Genomic DNA, 18,399 nt, shown 5'->3' with positions numbered 1-18,399 from the left:
GGTGGAGATTTTTTTTTTTTTGCATGTACAGACCATACAAGACCTCTTATGTTAAATGCTCAAAAATTAAAATAAATTTTGTAATACAGACAGGAAGTCGGTGCAATGGGAACCAAATGGGAGTAATGGGACCCAGGTGGTTGGAATGGGTACAAAAAACCATATAGATGGCCATGTAAGGCACAAATTGGAGCCTGGAGAGGATTATAACTGGAACCTTCCAAAAGAAAGAATGGCTGTAAACTGTTAACTGTATCAATGCAAATATCTTGGTATCTTACCACCAAGGAACAGTCGGTGAGGGGAAAGCGTATAATTTACTTAGCTAATACAACCCGACGTGTTCATGCTTAAGCTACCATATTAAAGAATGAACTGGTATAGGGCAGTGAATATAATTTTAACTCTTGAGTAGGATGAGGCCTGAGCATAACAGGGGTGATTCTTTTCCTGACTCAAGATGGAATTTGTTTTAAATCTGAGTCAAGGAACAGACAGCCATACTGCTTCAGAAGTCATAGAACAAAATTGTCAGTTGAGTATAATTAACAATAATAAGTGGAATCAAAGGAAGTCCATTATTCAGTACATAAGCTAGTAGGGCGAATACATTTAATCTTTAGTAATATAATATAGTTTGGGTCACTGAAATACCTTCATTTACTTATCTACCTCTCTATTTATTGCAAGGCAGAGGACTAACATCCCTGTACAAAAAAAGTCATGTAGAAAGCACATCTAACTGATGAAAAAAGCTCTCTTGGATGAAAAATAAATACCTTTAAGAGGTTTTTCATTAAGAGAAAGAATATCCACAATACGGTACAAAATGGTAACAGCTAGCCTAAGAAAGAGTCAAAAAGGATTTCTGGCATTGGATATATAAGGTTAATACCCTGGACAACTGTTGGAAGACTTCCTAAGCCCTGACTAACCCCATTGACAGCAGAAGATACACTGACAGGGAACTAAAAGCCCATGCCCAGGACTTTGTAGATTTGCATTTTATAAAGGTGTTCAGCAAAACATGTGACACAAGGACAGTGTGCTGGTTTTAATACTCTTCAGCCACTGCAGAAAGATTGAGAACGTGCACACCAGTTTTCTTCCTGCATTTAATAAAGCAGAAGGGTTTGCTTGGCCCCTCTGGGGTTCTGTGATAGCTCAAGTGTGCTTTTGAGCATGTTTTTTTAGGAGGAGGTAATAATTCTTTGGCAAATGAGGGGTGGAGAGAGGGAAGACATTGCTGCTGTGTGTCACAGTCCAGTCTGAAATGTCTAGAAACGCTTTATATGTATATGTCCATGCTGATGAAAAATCATTTTGGCATCAGCAGGCTAGTGTAAGTATCCTACCAAAGAACAGTGAAACAAAAATTGAACTTATAAAGTCCCAATGTGGAATTTTTAACTTATTTAAATCTCTACTGTCAAAAGAAATAGATACTATTTTCTCCTACTTAGATGAAACATCATTCCAAGAACAAAAAAGATTCAAAGTACATATCATTAACAATGCATAGTTTTGGGAATCACCGCTTTCCATTGTAGGGCCATTCATCTGGGTATGTGTCAGTGTCTGTTAATCTTTTATACCGCCCTCCCCCCCCTTTTTTTTTTAAATAAGAAGCAAAGCCTTTGTCGCATGTAACATAAACATAAATAAAAACATGGAAAGGAAAAGTGAGGAAGCAATCAGAAATTGCTTAACCTATACAGAAAAAAAAACCTATACAGGATGTAAACAAGCAAAGAACAAAGACTCTGGATGTAAAAAGCAAATGGAAGCAAAAGTCACTGCTTCAAGATGGTTATAGTGTAAAGACCAAAAACCAGAGCCAACACCATCAGATTGACCTATAATTTAAAGGCAGAATGTAGAAGACTCCTCCCCCTCCCTTTTTTTAATTAGAATGTTAAAAATATGAAATGTCATATTGTGAATTCATAAAACACAAAATGAATCAACATCGTGGATTAATAACATAAGTTTTGTGCCAGTAAATCAGTTGATACATTTTCTGATGGTAAACAGCCTGAAAGAGGTGGCTGGTCTTTACTGGAGTAAGAGAATAGATCTAAGTAAATCCCATGTGAAAAAGAAATCAAAAACATCTGCTAAGGACACAAATGTTTTGTTGACTGATGTCAGCCACAGAAAAGCTTTCAGTATATCAGCTCCAGGCTTGCCAGCAGGTGTTACTGCAATTATTCAGAACAATTAAAGGTGATATTTCCAAAAGCATGGAGACGACAGGGCCAATAAATAAGGCAATCACGATACTGTCAACAACTGAAATGTACGTATATCTCATAAATCCTTTCAGGACCTGTGCAGCAAAGTATTTTAAAGCCAGCCACCAGGGCTTCAAATTTTACCAGTCATACCCATGTGAAATAATATCCCCCTCCATGACCGATGTCACTGAAATCCCTGAAACGACCTGATTGCTAAGATACCTCCTTTACTGTGGAGTAGAATTTCACCTTGACAAAAAGAAATATAACCTAGAGAGAATATGCCCGATAATATTTTCAGATAGCAAGTGTTTGAGCATATGTATTTATTTTCAATAAAAATAGACCTTCACTAATGTTGGAATTTATTATTAGGTTAACTAATTTGATGTGGCTATGCTCCAGCTTACAAGAAGGCATAAAACTCAGCTCTAATGTTTAGATGTCAGGTTTCTCAATATACTTTGACTACATGTACCATATTCTCCACCTGGGCGCACAGGCTAGCATTACTTTGTAGATCAACACCAAACACAGCATCAATATTCTTAAGCCTAAAATCTCTCCTTTTTTTCCCCTTAATGAACTGCATCATGCACACCCATCAACATCAGGAGTTTTTAGAGAATGTGTCCTCAAAATTATATCCACCTCATGATATGCTCTCCAGTCTGACTGAAATGGCATTCTTAATTCAGTCATTTTTCAAAAAGAAATCAGGGCTTGTTTTATTTTTTTAAGCCATTCATCTTTCTAACTACATTGAGCTCTGGATAAGAAAAGGTCTATGAAAAAAAAACAAACTGGACATGATATGACTTGCATCATTCTGAGACATTAAATTACTGCTCACAGAAATCAACCAGGAAGTGCAGTGGTTTCTTCACACTGAACTGCAGTCATGACCTTGCATCCCTTGATTTGCTGTCTTGCTGTTAGAATTTTTACTTCTGGCTTCAGTGGACTCTTATGCCAAAAGCAAAACCCTCTGTCACATCATGCCCTGCATTGTGTAGAAAACCTGAACTGAAAAGAAATAGCAACTTTTAATTCATTTGAGTTTATTTGCTTCAAGGCAGTAATGCCTGCTTATTTTGATGTTATATTATGAAGACATCACCTAAACGCCTGTCCTCGGGACCAAGAGTCATACCCTTCTCCCAGGCACATTTTACAAAGTACTGACTGACTTGGTGCAGGTGGAATAACCACACTGCAGTTCATTTTTCTTTTTTATAATTAATTTTCAACTGTTCATATGCTTAGAGCTGAAAGTTAATTACATGCTCAAGTCATTTACTCTGAGATTAAATGGCACCAATTCCTTGTACACCCAGAATAAGTTACTTAACACACTCTCAGCTCTCATCTTAAAAACATGCACGTTGCCATTTCCCTACAGGAAAGAAGCATTAACAGAGACTTTCAAAATCTTCTTAGAATGCAAATTGCTATTTAAGTAGTAGATACTACTTTATTTTAATGAGCTCCGAGGGTGGAAAAGGTTAAGATACTGCTAACTAGCAGAAATACTCAAAAACCACCATGAGAGAAATAAGACCTGATAGTGCAAGTATAGGATGAAAAGTGGTTTGGCAGAAGTGACACAACAAAATTCAGTATTTGTCTTAAAATGACTCCAAAGTACATTTTCTCAATATACAAGTTTAAAACAAACACACACAATAAGAAAACTAGTTGTTCTTCTAACAGCCCGCTTTACAAACCACACCTGGAGCCTGACCTGAAGCCATGCTGTATGCCCTCTGGCTCACATTAGAAAACAATTAACAATTTTGTTGACAATCAACAAACCAGAATAGAATCCAGCTCATTTTCTCATACCGCTATAGAGCCAATAAAAGTAAAATGTCATCAGCATTTATTTTTGAACTAAGGAAAGCAGATATATCTTGGAAGAGAGACAGATTTTGGATCTCTGGAGAAGGATGATAGCATTTGTACACAGTCATTTTCTGACCACATATGCACTTTACAAACAATTCCCCCTATCCCACAGCATCATAACTGGACTTGTTCAGAACTGGGAAAGTGACTGCATTTTAAATAGCATCCCTTTTGAGCCACATCCAGTGGGTATGTGATTTCCTTCCCTCAAACTGTTGAAAAGGGCTGCAGAAAAACTCTTTGCCTCATGACAGATGCACAGCTGCTCTCAGCGGCTTAGGAAATAAGAGTTAGTACTTGCCATGCAATGCCTACACTATTATCATGAAATAAGAAACATCTTTGTTCTAACTAGGTATATATTAAAGCAAAAATCTTGTACCATACATGTGCTTCCTCATCTTTTCAGGAAGTAAAGCAGGATGGCTTGAGAGAAGGCGAGACCCAGCTAGCCCACACTGCTGCCGCTGCTCACATGGCACTACTTTTGGAGGGGCAGGTTGTGAAGCCAAAGCAGCACAGCTGGGGGGACAGGGACGTGCAGGAGAAATGCCCTGACAGCCTCTCTGAACACAAAAGAAAGGGACACCTGGTTTGAACCTGACTTAGAGACTGGCTGAGATAAGGCAGGCCTGAGCAATCACAAGAAGGGTAACCCTTACAAATTCATTCCATTATCGTACTGAGAAAACACGAGATAAAAGCTACTCTCAAACGCAGGGTCACCCTGTGCACCATGCAGGGAGGAGACAAGCAGTGTGAAGAAGGAATAGAGAGGAACATCAGCTGGCACCTACCTGGCCCACTCTTACGGGCAAAAGGAAGCTAAAAGCCATGTGTCTACTAAAGCAACCAGAACTACTATGCTACACATGCATCAAACATATTAGACATGCACTGTTCAGCACGAAGAGCAAGGAATTATCCCAAGTGGAAAACATCCCCAGTGAAGGGCAAGCATAGCATCTCACCTCACACACTCACCTCCGAAGGCACCAGAAGCCACTGGGCAGCTGCTGCCTAACCCCCAGAGCTGCAAAGGGCTGGCCACCAACCGCACCAGTGGTGGGCCAGTCTCCAAATTCACTGGCCACGAGAAGGGTGCTGGCAGAAGTGGTTTCTTCCAAGACAAGGCAACAATGGGGCTCTGAGCGAAGGCTGAGCAACGCACCTCCAGGACAACCTGGGCCAGGTTTCAGTGTGCTTGCCCCTGTTAAATACTCTCAAAAGGAGGAAGAGTATTATAACACACACACAGAAAAAATTAATTACCAAGACAAAGGGTTGCAAACTCCATCATTCATGGGTCCCACATTAATGATTAGCTAACCAAACTAGCTGCCCAGTTGGTAATTTGATTCATTGGAAAGGAAAAGGCACTCTACGGACCTTGAAAGGTTTTAGCAGAACTGCATGTCCCAGGTCATCCTGCTTCCCCCTGCCCACACCATCTCATTGTCAAGCTCAATTTGCCAGCCAGGTCCTGATAATAAACACAAAGATACATTTCAAGGTTAGTAGGCAAAACTCTTGCTGCATGTCATGATAAGCCATTGTAGTGATGAAGTAAAGGAGATGCAGGGGTGGAAAGCACTGCGTTTTTTGTTTTGTTTAACAAATGGCACAGCCTTATTCAATTACCACCCTTCATTTATTTTACCTTGATCAGTAATACTTCATATGTACCTATGACTACTAAAAGTAAGCAGAAAAGCATTCCTGGGAATGTGAAGGATATTATTTATGGCTTAGAGGGAGAAATGAATGGTCTGCTAACCTGTCTAGATACTGATATGTAATTTTCCAAGTCAAAGCACTGGGACAATGTGCTTGTTAATTAAAAATCACACTTTACACTTATGCTTTCTGAGGTGGGATGAAATGCAGTAAATAACTACGATTCACTGGCTTATTTTAATTTTTATAGAAACTGTGGTCCCACTTCAGTGCCCTTGGCACATAGTGCAAAGTCTAAGTAAAGGGTATGCTGACCTTAAGAGAGAAATATCAAACGTATGGCCTGTGGGCAAAGTAACAATGTGGGCCACAAAGGCTTAAATAAAATCAGAATATTTGTCTTCTGCTGTGAGAAACACATTCTTGCATGCCATTTTGACATCAAAAGCAACAGGCTGAACTTTTAACTTGCATTTTAGAACACAGCAGTTGCCTGGTTCTTCCCCTGCATGGTCGCTGAAGAATTCTCATTTTGTTGATGTCATCCATGTTAAAATCTGTCCATATTAGCCAATATGGAAGACAGCATCTAAACTAAAAAGCACATTAGAAGCTCCAGCAATTTTCCCAAACCCTTCTTTCTGTACAGTCAAGCAGGTTTTGTGCATTTGTAACTCCAAAAATATGAGAATGTCAATCTAGATTAGTTTTCAAGACGTGTCTGGGGCTACTGGCACTCAACTGGTAGTAGTTTTAACTCCAAACCACAGAGAAGGATTGGCAGTGACAATATATTTTTTTATACAAATATTAAACACTACAAAGAAATTAGAATCAGCAGTAAACAAACAAACAAACAAAAAAATCACATTTTTTAAAACAGCATGAAAACTTGATTATTCTTCATGCTGTAAGTACTCATATATCACTCCATAGGCTAAGATAAACATGAAAGTACTGTTCACACTGCAAATGCTGTTTCTAAACCAGCATTAACAGGAGACCATGTGTAATTCTCTGCATTCTTGGTCTGCCTAAAAGAGCACTGGTTAAGCGTATACGTCTTGCTCAAATAAGACCTGACTTCCTGTGCGGGGGGGAAAGATAAAGGTCAGTGATCAAGGGACTCAGTGCCCACAAATACAGACTTCTGTAAACACACATGTTGTTGAATGTGCACCTGCTCTCAGGGTAAGCAGCATTTCCCTCAGACATGAAATACTCTCATGGTATCTATACATAATATGTTGATGTAACCGACCAAATTTTTCTCACCCATGCGGGAAATTCACTGATCAGAAGCACTTAGTAGGGATTTGCAAATACAAATAAAGCTGCAAAGTCCAATACCTGCTACCCATTCAAGGAGTAAATTCCAATGCCAGTTCAGTTTTTAGATACCGATGGCATCATGCCGATAACATTGGTATACTGTACACCTGCAGGAAGGGTTCAGAAGTTCTGATTAGGAAGGTTTTCAGGTTAGGAAAAGAATACGCTTAGTGGTAGAAAAGGCAAAATCTCTTCTGGGAGAGCCGGGAGCCAAACAGGAGCTGTCTTGAATATAGAAAAAGCACTTACTCCAAAACATAAATGGTTTTCTTTGGTTGCCTAAGTGCTTTCTTGCTTTTTAAATTTGCTCTCCAATTTACTACAAAACCTGAAGAGCTCTCAAAGTCATCATTAGTAAGCTATGGCAATGAAAAGATGCAGGTGCCACTCTTCTGACACTAAAAAGTATCACAACTGAGGTGACACTGGCATAGAAAGTAAATTTATGCCCATTTTCCATCTCTGAATAGCAGCATAGATTTTCTTTTTTTAGTTTTTTTTTTTTTTTAAAGAGCATAACAATGTAGATGAAACCAACTTGAAGATTGAAATAAATACGGCAACGTGTATTACCAATAAACAAGATGAAGTCTGAATGGGTCATGCCCAAGAAATCTGCTAGAAAGGCATATTTTTAAAAAAAGAGAGAGAGTGAAAGAGAGAGAGATACTTTACTCTTCAATCTCTTGAAACCAAGATTTTTCAGAAAGATATACTCAAAAATCACAGAGGGAAACACAGAATATTATTACAGAATACTCAATAGCCTGCTCTGAATTACAGAGTTTACACACAAAATATAGTATTTCTTCAAACAGACAAACAGCCTAGATGTTAGAAGAGTCACTCCAACAGATCCAGGTTTGAGCCCCCAGTCCAGTAAGCATCTCAGCATATATACAAAGAGAAATAGCCTTGGATGGAGAGGCTTGAGAAACTCAGTATTTCATAGGCTAGTGTGGGAAGTGCTCAGCCACAGTGTGGGAAATGAGGGCCCACATCCCTGACCTGAATCAAGCAAACCCATGAGATTAAATTTGAATCCTTCACAACCTATATATGTGCTCTCTCCATGAGGTTATAGCTATTTAACATGACAGTCTTTGTAGTTCTGGTCCTGCCTAGAAGCTCATTCCCAGGCCCAAGATAGCTTTCTCAATTAAAATTTCTTCAAAATTGACGTCTTTTAAGTTAAGCTCCCACATTGGCATACCACCATTAGAAGTAACATCAGAATCATGCTCAGCCCTCTCGCCACTCTGATAAATCACCAAAATCCTCATGGACTACCTACATTATTTGTGCAGCATACCTTGTGTAAGGACTCCAACAGACGACCTTCAACCAAGGCATGCACCTACTTCTATGAGGTTACCTTTACATACTTTTTTTTAAAGTCTATTTCTCTCTTCCTTTCTTTTTCGGTTTTTTTGGCCATGCCATAATCTCATTTCCCCCATGAATGCAGAGTATGTATGACACTGTTGTAATCAACCTGATTACTTACTTCTGATGGCGACTCCTCAAATGGAACATGAGAGCAAGCCAAATAGCAAGCAAACACAACATGAAAGCAAACGCCCCAGTTTACACCATCCCTGGAAATGCAGCTGCTAAAGCTCAAGTTATACAATAAGCTTCAAGCTCCAGAACAACTAAAAGAAGGGGCAGGCTGGCTTTTGACATTCAAAACACCAAAGATAACCCCACACCCAACCCCCCCACCCCCAGCCATGGTCATGAAGAGATAGAGCCATGCCCACTAGTGTATTTCTATGTCTTTGCTCCTACTCCAATTTTAACAGGGGGAAGAGGGGCATGATAAAAAAAGTTATCCCTACTGTACTCCCCTGTGGAGCCTTCCTAGCCATCAGTTTTATAAAGCCTCTGGAAGACAGCTTCAGCCTGGCTCAGCCTGGGAGTTCATCCCTTCCAGACAGCCCTCCCAGGCATTTTAACAATAGTCAAAAAGCCCCAACATTAACCCCTGCAACACCCAATGCTGCGACAATTCCTACAGACACAAGCGCTAAAGAGGCAGTGTGTGACTTTTCTCACCCCAGCCCCAGCAGGTAATTGGAGTTTCCATGGATAATCCCAGCAATCAGAGAGAAAATCTCTGCCTCTAACATGACCCATTAGCACAGAGTTCACCGATCAGTAGGTTAACATGCCATTAAAGCATCTCTCTGTGGGGCTTAGGAAGGGTCAAGAAAACTCCATCACAAAGAATAAAAATACCTAAGGAGCTCATACGTGGTTATACCAAGATCTTCATCAACAAGTCAAATTCAGCCCGGAGGCTATTCTCTTCCCTGTGGCGAGACCAGCAATATCTGCAATCCTGACATTATACTCCACTGCTTCCTTTGAGTATCAATTAAATATTCAAAATAGAAAATGTTTTACTAAGTCATATGGGAAAGCAAACAACCTACCTCATTATAAGGTCAGATGGATACCATTCTGCACCAACTACTTCACCACACTGTACACATGTGCAGTTTACAGTCCCTGGTTATAAATGAGAGATCCTTTTTTTACCCATTACTGGCAGTTACTGAAGAACAGTTTATGCTCTGTAAGGACCATGCTAGTTTGCCAAAGGCAAATCACATGTATGCCCACAGTAGTAAAAGCCACAATAATAGTGAAATACAGTAATAGCAAGAACTATCAAGGTTGTAATCACCTAGGGATGTGCAGTGACAACAATGAAACTCTGAGGATTTAGACTAATGCCTAGTAATCTACCATGCTAAGTCTCTTTTCAACAACTCATTTCTTATTAGTTGCCTTTTGGCCAAAGTACTAGACAAAAGAATATTCATATCACCTTCTAGCAGAAGCTCAGATAAATTTGAGTAAGGAAGAGGGGAAAAAAATAGGAGGTTTCACCTTGCAGTTACCATTTATTTATAAACTTCAGATAGATGTAACATATCCCTTTATAAAATGTACTGTTTATAAGGCAGCTGATTCTTTCTTTTATTTAATTTTTTTTTTTCCTCTCAATGCCTGTGTACTGGAATAGCTCCATAATGAGAGAATTTCCCAGCAGATTAGTTTTATTAGCGTTAATTGTCCCTATAATGTACATTTCTGTCTCACCTGTTGCACTTCCCCAAAGTAGTTTCTTTATGTTTCTAGTGTTTGTCATAACCAGAGTTTTAACTGAAATGTGGAATATATGATACACATAGGAAATTATGATCATCATGATCTTTAAATGTTTTTCTACAGGTTCTCATATAGATTGCTTTTCTTACCTGGAAACCACCAATGTTCTCCTTTACTTGGTAAGTCTTAAACGAGTGGATAGTGGCTTATGTTACATGCCCCATGCGTGCAAAACGTTGGTGTTAAGAAGTAAAGTTCAGGATCTAATGTGAGCCCTATCTTGAATTTCCTTTTATTTGTTAGTTTGAGTCTCAAGCTTGAAGTTATTTTAACACACTTTTGTTTTCAACACATACTCAGTATGTGTCTAACACCCTCTGGAGTTGCAAGCCACCCTCCCACTCACCCCCAAAAATCTTCAACCAGTGCCAAAGTCTATATTTTCTTAACTTAAAGAAGTAATTCCAGGGCTGTCAACTGATAAATTTCATTCAGGGAAACGCTGTGTTCTTTAAGCAACACATTAATCTTCTCTGAGCTAACCATAGTAAACATCAATGTTGAATTGTACAGATTTCACATGTTGCTGCCAGGAGAGAGTTTTAGAAGAATTATCCCCTTTTTAGGTAACCTGGCTTTTAAAATTACACCCTAGAATATGCAAACAAAGAAGACTAATGAACTCGGCAGCCTGTACGCACTGAGGAGACTGTTGAAAAAGATACTGTGAGTAATGGAAAAAGGTTCATTTTTCAAAAGCTGTGGGGAGCTGCCTGTGTGAAGGTAGGGTGAGGGAGAATCTCTTTCACTTTGGTTATAACAGCTTGCTGTAAACAATCATTTCCCTCCTATTATCGGGCAATATCCTGCAGGAGTGTGTGTTCTATGTCACCTTGAACAATTCACGAAGGAGAGGGAATTTTTCTCTCCGAATAACCCATTTGCCTCCCCACCTTTCTTTAAATTTATTTTTTAAATTGAGGTATGCAAGAACATACATCAACTACTGTCCTGGTCCTCATAGAAAAAGAGTATTGACCTTGATAGCTAATACACCAGCACACAGAAGTTTGAGCCAAATCTTTTTCTTGTTTTCTGCTACTAAAAGCAGTGCATATAGGACAGCAGGCTTGCCTTGCGAGTACAACCATCTATACATTAAGAACCAGATGCTTTAAGCCACGACTGAGACATTACTAAGAGATAGTATTTTAAACGACCCACACTACTTTCAGTAGTGGAAGCAGACTGCGTGTATTTCTTCTCTGATGCTAACTGACTTTTTCAAGCATGTTGCTAAATGAAGAAACCACCTGATATTCTCTGTAACTGTATACAAAATCCCTGCACACAGAACATCCTTACACAGCAGGCAGCACTACGCCTCAGTCACAACGAACTCTTGATGCAGAGCCCTTGCAGGGCAGTGACCTGGCTGGGACACTGGAGGTAAAAGTGACACTAAATCAATTACTTACCCTCAAATGTCTTGTTTTAAATCTGTTGCTTCCACCTGGGCTCCGAAGGACTACTGCTATGATTTACCAAGAGAAGATTAAACTTGACAAGGGGTATTTATTTAATGTTGCTTAAATAACAGAAACCTGAAATAAAATTGCCCTCAGTTCAGCCAAGATTTCTCTCGCACTGCCTCTCTGCCTCTCTTTTCAGGACTGCTACGTAGTGGTCTATAAATATTGGCCCCAACACTTGCTCAGTGCTTTCCTTGCCGATGGCACAGGTTGGTGTTACTGTACACTGCGGCATGGCTCAGATGAAGTTCTCAGCTGCTCAGACAAAGCCATGGACTGGCTCCCCACGCCGCCTGCCTGGAAATACCGTGCTGCTGCCAGCTTTACAGATGCTGTGGGCCTTTCCTGCAGTGCCCAGATCAGGCACAGAAGGGTAATTATGAGGCTTGTCTGAGAACAAAAAAAAATAAAATAATAAAGAAATAATACAGCTTTTTGCAAGCAGGTGGAAAAACGGGGGAAGGCGAAGCAGGACGAAGCACTTTGTTTGAGCCCCCTTTGCGGTACACATCTATGTAACATCTAACTATGATAACAGAATTTAATTCCCAGATAACGTGGATGTCAAAAAAATCTGCACAAAAATTTTCTGTAAAACAAGGTCTCCAAATTGAAGAAAGTGCGTGTTTGTCATAGAATTCACACAAGAGCATTAAGACCTTATGGGTATTCACAATGTCATGAAAAATGCACATTAATGTTGCCTCTCAATATTTCTGTCTGTAGTTAGGTATTTGGTGCCCAAACTCATATTTAAGAATTATGTACAGCATGACAATGAGACATCACTGAGGGCAGGAATCCACGATCCTACCCAGCAATAAATACAAGTTTCAAAGTTTAAGTAAGATCCTTCTGCAAAGCAGAACCACCATCCCTGTGAACCCACTGGGAAACTGCGCTGTTAGGAGACGAGTGCCTTGAAGCAGAAGACTCAGGGAAATTGAAAAGAAGATGGCAAGACCAGCACAAACAACTCACTCTGTCTTTGATGCACGCCTTCACTGCACACTGGGGGAAAGGCACCACAAATGAAGACAAACATCCTGACTTTAAGCACAACATTAGATGGCATAACTGGAAGGTTTTACCCAAGTAAAACATAAAATGCATCATAACTGCATTAACACTAAGAGCTACAGGAGTTTGTTTTATCTTAAAACGTGTGTCTTTTTAAGGTAGCTTATGACCATAAAATTTTCCTTGCCCTTTACACTTTCCTCAGGACATTATATCTACATAAGACCATGTCTGTTCCAAGGCTTACAGGACCATCAATCTTGTGTGATTTAGGAAATCCAGTTTCTGCAGCCACTGGCACAGCCTGGCATAATCCAGTGGCTAGCATCCCTGCACACCTTTGACATTACCACCCAGGTCATGGCCAGCACTCACCCACCTATCTGCAGTTCAGTCAAGTGGAGAACTTTTAATAGTGAGTTTAGAACAAAATAGGAATTTCATCTCCTGCATCGATTGAAAGACATGTTAACTCTTACACTTTACTTTCACTACTTACATCAACAACAGCTTTTGGAAGTGCTCCTAGTACCTTGTTCACAGAATTAAGGCTCTCCTTTCACATGATTTATTTATTTTTACTGCACAGCTTGAAAAACTAACTTTATCATTAGTAATACATGAGTACTGAAGTTGACTTTGTTTAAATGGGCACTGTTTATAAAACCTTGGTTTAGAAGCTTGTCATTGATGCCAGAGAAACCCTTTGTCTTTAAATGAAAATCCCTTTTGATAACATGGGTAATTGCTAAGCCTTGGTGAACTGCCAGGTGCAAAGCCTTCCAACTAATTTGCTCATTACAAGTTTCTCTGTCATAAAATTCCCACACATAGCTCTTATCCTCAGTGATGTACATGACAGTTTCATATCATTCCATCAAACTTCTAAACTGCCACAAATAAAACCTTGAACAACCAGAAACCAGAGTGTTTTAATAAAACTGAGCAAGCAATTGAAGTATTTCTCATAGCTTTACGTGTAGTATAATGTCAAAACATATTCTTGGACATCTACATCTGTTAAATAGAAAATTATCTTAGATTTTTAGGGGTTTTTTTAATTATATAGAAGCCTGTAATTTTAACAAAACATGTATATCTCTTTACTTCTAGAAAAAAATATGTAGCATTATTTTACCATACCACACCATACTTGCAAAAGCAGGATACCACAAATGCTGCTGATAGTGATGGCCTGTTTTCTAACAACACACTTATTTGGCATTGCACATGCAGGGGGGTTATAGCACAGGTGATGAATCACACAAAACCAGCATCACTGACATCAAATGATACAAGGGCAATGAGCAGACAAAAAATGAGAGCATAACATGCTGGAAAAGCCTGGCAGCACTGAGAGGATGAGGGCAAAGGAGGAACAGCAGCATTAGCCAAATATTCAACCAAAAAAAAAAAAAAAAATCCCAATTTTTTAACAATGTCAGTAGAACCTCTCAAAATTTGCAGGCAGCATAAAATACTTTGTTAGAGCTCATCTGTTCAAAAAGACAAGGAGTTAGGATTTTTACTCTAAGCAGTGTTCATTCAATTCACAGGGACAAGAGGTTTTCCCAAACCCAATGTCCATTCTCCACCTCTGTGGAAAGTACAGAGTTTGTCTTGAGTTTGAGAAACACTTTCATCCAATTTCACATTCTTTTTTTTTACATTGAGGCTGCTACTTAATATATGCCTCCTGAGTCCCAGTGTTAGAAATAATAACTTAGATTAAAATCTCACAGCTAAACTGTGCATAATATGGAAGAATTGGACACTAATTTGGGTCACTTAATATTTCTAGAGTTTCTGAAAGCCTCCAACAAAATTTTCAGTAACTGGAGAGCTTTGAAGGAAATGCCAACCATGCAGTTCTAGGTCCTTTCCTACTAGAAAACTAGTAAGTCCTTTCCTACTCCAAACACTGAAGTTGATGGGACAAATCATGACAGGCAAAGTTAAACGTGTATGGTTTAGCTGAATCACAGCCTGCAGTTGGTGAAAGATGAATGATTGCTCAAGAAAAAATTGACTGTATTACTATTTTTTTTTTTGCTTCCATTTTGCATACCTAGCAAGTCTGCAATTTGATAACGACACATTTGTTGCTACATCACTTAAGTGCAAAGTCTTAAAATGCAATCTGGTTATCCCTAAACCTAGGGCTATCACCGATATTAATCAAAGATAACAGGTTTACTTAAAATATGACAACAGTATCATAAATTTTAGAAGTTGTAATTAGATGAGAGAATCCCCACGAGACACATGGGTATATGAACAATACAGACCAGTATAGTTCCAAAATCCTCTTTTAACAAGATGAATAACACCAAAGTTTCATAATCAACTAGTCTGACTTAAAAAAAAGGAAAAATCAGATGACTTAAGTAACTTGAAAAAACAAAAACAGTAGTGTGAAAGATTCAAGTTATTTGGGAAGGAAAAAGAGAATGCATCCACCAGTACAAGACATATTATAAGGAAAAATTATTTCCAGTAATAATTTAGTGTTTAGCAGACACTAAAATCCAAATTGTGGCCAGAAGCCTGGATTTTCACAACTGTAAACCAGTTTAAAAAATGAAAAATATTCCAAATATTCTGTGTGTTTTTAAAAGCATCTCATTCTGTTTTCTTTTATTACATCAGTTATGATACAGTAAAACATGCCAAAAATTCTGAAACCACAAAACAGCTTTAAAAGGTCTTCAAGATTATTTTTAAATCTTTTAAAAGCTACCTTAACATATTGTGCCTCTACAAATATTCAAACATCTTGTATAAAATCTCACTGCCATATGAGAATCTCCACCTGTTTCTTCTTGGTACATTGTGGTTTTATTCCACACAATGAACTACCAAATTTTATCCTCACTTAAATGAAGACTTCTTCCTTGGCTATTCCTGCCAAATAGGGAAAAAAGTCTATGCTGAAAGCCAAACACGGAGAAAGACTTGATCCTGTAGGTTCAAAAGCTCTAAATCAAAGAAAAATGTTCAAAAAGTTCAGAAAAGTTCAAAAAGCCTGTGAGACTTGTAGACTTACATTTGTCCCAAGGTCTACCAACAGTAGACTTGTTTTTCTACCTCTCTCCCAACCATTATCACATAGGATACATCCTGTTTTAGTCACAAATAGCTTCAAAACTTACTTTTCGGACATTATACAAACTAATTGCATGTTTACTTGTTTCTGTTTGTGTAATGGTCATGGGTTTGTGCTTAGAAAGACTTATGTACTACCAGCTGGTGCTTCTATTCTTAATTGGGAAACTGTTCTTCCTGCTTGGCCAAGAGATGAAGGTGGTCACTACAAGGAAAAACATGTAATAAAGAATTCAGATTTTTTATTCCATACTTAGGGATCCTGAACTATAGCACCTTCAGAGAACTTCTTTTTGATTACAGATATCAGATGAGAAACCTACTAAGTTCACAGTAATTCCTAATGATCTCAAAAGGATGACTGTTTTCAAAACCCATCTGTTTTCCAATAAATCTACAGTCGTAAAACTAAGAGGAAACAATTGTTTAAATAGGCTAAAATACAAGTATCTAATTTCGCACTGTTCTATGCCTTACTTTCAGGCAAGTCACAAAAAAATAACAATGCTAATGGTAGCATTCTTTACAAAAGAAGCAATGACTATATATTAAAGAAAATAAAGACCTGTCTTCTATAATCAAATGTAGCAGAACTGAGAAGAGGCATTGCTTCAATTGACTTCAATGTAGATTTAGAAAGTTTTAGATTGTTTCAGAATTCAGTCTGTCAGCAAAGGAGTGTAAACTACAAGGCTAATACAGTAGATCATGACCAAAATTTTCTTCCATTTTTTTCAGTGGTCAATACTCATCTGAAGGTTTCTACTGCATTATAGAAATACATTGCTAAAATCCAACATCTTAGTCTTATATGCAAATTAATCAGTAAAAGACAGATCATTTAAACTATTTTCATTCTATTTCTGCTTCCTGATTCTGAACCTACTCTTTTTTTTCCTCCAAGTCTCTGAATTTCCCCCAAAACTAGAAATTTAAGGCATCCTAGAAAACTGTTAACAGAAATAAGTTTTATCTGTATAGGCAGCAGTTGCATTTCCTAATTTAAAGAAAGAAGTTAATTGAAGATGTATATATTGGAATTAGCTTATATGTGTCACACTGTAAAAGATGGCTTATATTCCCTTTTAACTGGAAAGGTGAGACAAAAATCCTCTGGAATTTCTTCTGCTGCTTTCCCTGATTAATAAATGCTTTAGAAACTCTGAGCTCTCTGAGCAGATGACTGAAGCAGTAAGATCAAATTCTACAGCATTTTGTACGATTACCTTTCAACCAGCCAAGAAAAATAAGAAAATAAGCATCCCTGAGGGTTTTAATAATGTAGCAAAAACTTAGACAAACCTATATTAACCACACAAGGACAGTAACATCTGTCATCTAGACTGGCGCATTTTCAAATGCAATGTATGTGAAACTGCAGTCAGTCTGAGCTTGAGCGCTCAGTCTTCGCCATAGCCTACTCTTGTGTACACTGCACAGCGGGTAAGTCTATCAGCTGTGCAGACACTAATGAACATTGCTTCAGTTTGCTTTTATGAAATCCAGAGAATTTAAAAGACATCACAGGAGTCATTCACTTCTTCCGCAGGTTTTGTGACTCAGTGCAGAGTCACTCAGTGCTACTATATTCCATTTGCAGAATTGTGCTGATTATCCTCAATTCTAGAACTAAGTTTGAGAATGAAAGTTCATTTGAAATAATGTTCCTTCCCATTAGAAGGTTTCTAACCACTTACACATTTACAAAAAAATAAGATATCTTGTGAAAGCCACTGTTAGGGTGCTTGACAACTATTAGGGACCTAATTCTGTAATGCTTACTCAATGAATACATGCTTTGACTCAGTACTGTTGTGAGGTCCACCAAATAAAGAACCCAACCTCTCATGGTAGGGCCACTGCCAATTTCTACAGCGGTTACCTGCTCTCTCTCCAATGATTAAGAGCCTGTTAAGCCTCTAGACCGGCCTGTATAGCCAACTGGTGGTTAGTCCCAGTCCAGCTGAGAACAACTGGTCTAACTGCTGATGACAACTGAGCTATTTTGGCTGTAGCTATACACACCAGTGCAGAATGCTAGGCTCGTTTTAGATGGTAACAGTAAAATCTTTCTCCCCATTCCTTAGAAAGGTACAATTCAAGGACAAAGAAAAGCCATTTAATTCTGATGTACTGAATTACCAATACTAAGAAATTCTGATGTACTGACTTAATACCAAAAAAACATATATGCAATGGATGTTCACGCATACAGTGTAGCCACCCCTCTTTCATATGATGAATTCTCATCAAGATCTTCAAGAATCTAGCACAGAAATTTTGGCAAGAACATAAATAACTTGTGAAAGACAGCTGCACTTGGAAATAAAGTGAATTATGTCATAAATTTTTTTGTCTTAGACTTGGTAAACCAGAAGGAATCAGTGGGCCTCTGATGATGCCATTCCTTCATTTCAAAGACCACTAAAATTTGTGGAAATTATAGGAGGGATTTTGTCACGCAGTAA

At 38.5% G+C, this 18,399-nt stretch overlaps 1 protein-coding gene across 4 annotated transcripts in view; it reads right to left on the bottom strand.

Annotated features, from left to right (window-relative positions):
* BMPR1B (bone morphogenetic protein receptor type 1B) overlaps positions 1–18,399 on the bottom strand; it is a 244,252-nt gene that overhangs the window by 108,863 nt on the left and 116,990 nt on the right. Inside the window, exon 1 of one of the 4 annotated variants that reach the window (XM_030492685.2) lies at positions 5,130–5,329. The exons of 2 other annotated variants lie outside the window; for them this stretch is intronic. The gene's annotated coding sequence lies outside the window, so the exon portion shown is untranslated. Of the gene's footprint in view, positions 1–5,116; positions 5,330–18,399 lie in introns of those variants that run through there. One more of the 4 variants, XM_030492684.2, reaches the window with a different exon arrangement.

The sequence above is a fragment of the Strigops habroptila genome, chromosome 7 (assembly GCF_004027225.2).
Source record: "Strigops habroptila isolate Jane chromosome 7, bStrHab1.2.pri, whole genome shotgun sequence".
In the NCBI taxonomy this organism is placed as follows: domain Eukaryota; kingdom Metazoa; phylum Chordata; class Aves; order Psittaciformes; family Psittacidae; genus Strigops; species Strigops habroptila.
This window is presented reverse-complemented; position numbering and strand designations above follow the sequence as displayed.